Genomic DNA, 3,691 nt, shown 5'->3' on the forward strand with positions numbered 1-3,691 from the left:
TCGCCAGCTCTCATGGAGTGAGTGTCCCAGCGTCCCTGGGGAGAGCCAGGCCAGTGGGCCTTGCTGCAGGGGCGCGGCGCTGCTGGGCGCTGACCCACGGGAGGGACACCGACCGGCAGCCCAGGGCTGCCCCTGCGCCCTGCCCCGGAGGGCCCGGGGGTCTCGGCATGTCTCTCGGGGCCACGCGGGTTAAAAGTGTGTGTGGGAAGGGGGCGCAAAAGCCTACGGCACCCGGTATTCCCAGGCGGTCTCCCATCCAAGTACTAACCAGGCCCGACCCTGCTTAGCTTCCGAGATCGGACGAGATCGGGCGCGTTCAGGGTGGTATGGCCGTAGACGGCGAGGGCCGCCCGGGGACGCCTCCAGAGGCTGCTCCAGGTTCCACCCTTCAGTCCAGGGGAGGGGAGGGGCGTGGAGGGGAGGGGGGTGGAGGGGGGAAACGGAGCGGGTGGTCGCACGGGGCCTCCCTCGCCCGCCCCAGAACAGCGCAGCCCAGCCCAACTCAACTCAAGGCTGGGGGCTCTCACGCTCCCACCTGACTTGACCCGGCAGTGGGCCCGGGGGTCCTGGGAGACTGGGACTGGCTGAGTCCCGCCTCCAACACCGCCCCTCTCCACCTGGCTCCACCTCCCGCGAGCCCCACCCAGATCCCACAGGGCCCCCACCGCCCCGGCCAGGCCTGGCGCGGCCTGGCCTCCTCAGCCCTTCCTCGCCAAGCCCCAGGCTCCCCGCGACCCCCACCCCCCCCAGATCCCCGGCCCCCCACCGCCACGCCCACCCCGCCCTTCGCCAGGCGGAGAAGCCCAGAAACCCTGGCCGCAGCAGTGTCCCGCTCGCGCCAGAACCTAGCCTAGCCTAGCCTAGCCTAGCTGGGAGCCCAGAGAGCCAGGGGCGGAGACGCGAGCGGGCACCACCCTCGGACACCCCACCAGGCCTGGCGCGGCCTGGCCTCCTCAGCCCCTCCTCGCCAAGCCCCAGGCTCCCCGCGAACCCCACCCCCCCCCCCGAGATCCCCGGCCCCCCACCGCCACGCCCACCCCGCCCTTCGCCAGGCTGAGAAGCCCAGAAGCCCTGGCCGCAGCAGTGTCCCGCTGGCGCCAGAACCTAGCCTAGCCTAGCCTAGCTGGGAGCCCAGAGAGCCAGGGGCGGAGACGCGAACGGGCACCACCTGGGACACCCCAGGGACCCTGACAGCTGGAAATGCAGTCGGACTGGGCAATGGCCGGCCGCCGGCCACACACAACCCCTACGCGTGCCTGGCGCCTGGAGCCACGCACAGGGAGGGGCAGGAGGGAGGAACACACGCAGGGACTCACAGAAACCCGGGCAGAGGCTGGCCAGGGGGCTGCGGCCCGCTGGCTCCCAGTCAGTCAGTCGCCAGCCAGGCTCAGAAGTGCGCCGCTGGGGCCGAGGCGCGGAGTTTCTGGCCCACTCTGCAAAGCACCGCAGAGTCACTCGGTTGGGACCCAGTGCCATGGTCGGAGTGCTCTGTGCCGTGTTCCTACCAGTCAACATCCAGCACGTGCACAGCACTGCCCTGAGGAAGGGCACAGACCCCTCCGTCCAGTGGCGGTGCTGCCGGAAAGGACGTCCCGTGGAAGAAGCACCCTGATTCAAAGCCCCGTGGGAGCTCAGTCGGCGGCCTCAACAGAGGGGAAGCCCCCTCACCTGCAAGCATTGCGGGGGTCGGGGAGTGGGAGGGGAGCATTGGTTGTGGGCACGCAGGCCCACTGGGTCGTCAGGCCCTGCGTGTTGTCCCGTCGTCTCCAGGTGGACGGGTCACCTCGACCAAGGGACCTCTGCCTCCCGGTCCCCTCAGGCCGGGCTTCAGCTCCCCTTGGCACCTGGTCCTCCCGGGCAACCCCCTGGCCCCGAACCGGTTGCCAGCTCTCAAGGCTGCTTCCTCCTCTTCCAGGAGCGCCTGCCCTCCTTTGCCATCTGCTCTCTTGCTTGGCTCTCAGCGCAGACTCCTAAGACCCTGTGGCCTCCTCGGCCTCCTCTCAGCCTCTGCGGATCACACACCCTGAAGTGGTGCGCGCACTTCAAGGGTTATGTCTGAATCCACTCTTACATCCATGGGCAGTTAGACGGCAGATGAGAGAACCTGTGACCGCAAAATCTCGAGGCGACCATGGACTCCGTGACTTGCAGCCCAGAGTGAGTTGGCTGGGTGGGAGGAGGGGGGGGAACAGAAGGGTGAGTGTGTGTCTCTGTGAGTGTGTGTGTGTCTGTCTGTGTGTGTGTGTGTGTGTGTGTGTGTGTGTGTGTGTGTGTGAAAGAGAGAGAAAGAAGAGAGCCAAGGCCAGAGAGGCATTGAGTGGGAGATGGAGACAGGGATGCCTCCTCACAGGCCAAGAGAGGCACAAGGGAGAAGGAGAGATGGATGAGCAGAGACACACACAGACATGTGGTGCTCCGATGAGAGAGAAAGAGAGAGACAGGCAGAGAGACAGACTCAGGGGGACCCTCAGGGAGGAAGGCGGTGGGAAAGGAGGCAGAGACACAGGAGGGACCTTGCGGAGGTGGTGCGAAGGGAGACCGACCCAGCCAGAGACGCTGGATGGACTGTCCCACTCCCAGGATGTGGGTGGCAAGGTTCTGCTTGTGTGGCAGGAACGGGTGGGGGAGCGGGCCCCGCGTTCTGGGGAAGGGCAGGTGTCCCCCCGACCCCCCATCCTGGAGGCCGAGGGGTGGGGGGGTGGGTCAGGCTGCACAGGGAGGTCGTGGCCTGGACCCGGCTGGGCTCCTCGCCAGCTCTCATGGAGTGAGTGTCCCAGCGTCCCTGGGGAGAGCCAGGCCAGTGGGCCTTGCTGCAGGGGCGCGGCGCTGCTGGGCGCTGACCCACGGGAGGGACACCGACCGGCAGCCCAGGGCTGCCCCTGCGCCCTGCCCCGGAGGGCCCGGGGGTCTCGGCATGTCTCTCGGGGCCACGCGGGTTAAAAGTGTGTGTGGGAAGGGGGCGCAAAAGCCTACGGCACCCGGTATTCCCAGGCGGTCTCCCATCCAAGTACTAAGCAGGCCCGACCCTGCTTAGCTTCCGAGATCGGACGAGATCGGGCGCGTTCAGGGTGGTATGGCCGTAGACGGCGAGGGCCGCCCGGGGACGCCTCCAGAGGCTGCTCCAGGTTCCACCCTTCAGTCCAGGGGAGGGGAGGGGCGTGGAGGGGAGGGGGGTGGAGGGGGGGAAACGGAGCGGGTGGTCGCACGGGGCCTCCCTCGCCCGCCCCAGAACAGCGCAGCCCAGCCCAACTCAACTCAAGGCTGGGGGCTCTCACGCTCCCACCTGACTTGACCCGGCAGTGGGCCCGGGGGTCCTGGGAGACTGGGACTGGCTGAGTCCCGCCTCCAACACCGCCCCTCTCCACCTGGCTCCACCTCCCGCGAGCCCCACCCAGATCCCACAGGGCCCCCACCGCCCCGGCCAGGCCTGGCGCGGCCTGGCCTCCTCAGCCCTTCCTCGCCAAGCCCCAGGCTCCCCGCGACCCCCACCCCCCCCAGATCCCCGGCCCCCCACCGCCACGCCCACCCCGCCCTTCGCCAGGCGGAGAAGCCCAGAAACCCTGGCCGCAGCAGTGTCCCGCTCGCGCCAGAACCTAGCCTAGCCTAGCCTAGCCTAGCTGGGAGCCCAGAGAGCCAGGGGCGGAGACGCGAGCGGGCACCACCCTCGGACACCCCACCAGGCCTGGCGCGG

At 68.8% G+C, this 3,691-nt stretch overlaps 2 non-coding genes across 2 annotated transcripts; both read right to left on the minus strand.

Annotated features, from left to right (window-relative positions):
* Positions 1 to 219: 219 nt before the first annotated feature.
* Positions 220 to 338, minus strand: LOC143640972 (5S ribosomal RNA). The gene has a single exon (XR_013155201.1). It is a non-coding gene; the product is annotated as a 5S ribosomal RNA (ribosomal RNA).
* A 2,628-nt stretch (positions 339 to 2,966) lies between these two features.
* LOC143640978 (5S ribosomal RNA) lies at positions 2,967 to 3,085 on the minus strand. Its single transcript, XR_013155207.1, has one exon. It is a non-coding gene; the product is annotated as a 5S ribosomal RNA (ribosomal RNA).
* Between the last annotated feature and the right edge of the window lie 606 nt (positions 3,086 to 3,691).

The sequence above is a fragment of the Callospermophilus lateralis genome, unplaced genomic scaffold, assembly GCF_048772815.1.
Source record: "Callospermophilus lateralis isolate mCalLat2 unplaced genomic scaffold, mCalLat2.hap1 Scaffold_8129, whole genome shotgun sequence".
NCBI classification, from domain to species: Eukaryota; Metazoa; Chordata; class Mammalia; order Rodentia; family Sciuridae; genus Callospermophilus; species Callospermophilus lateralis.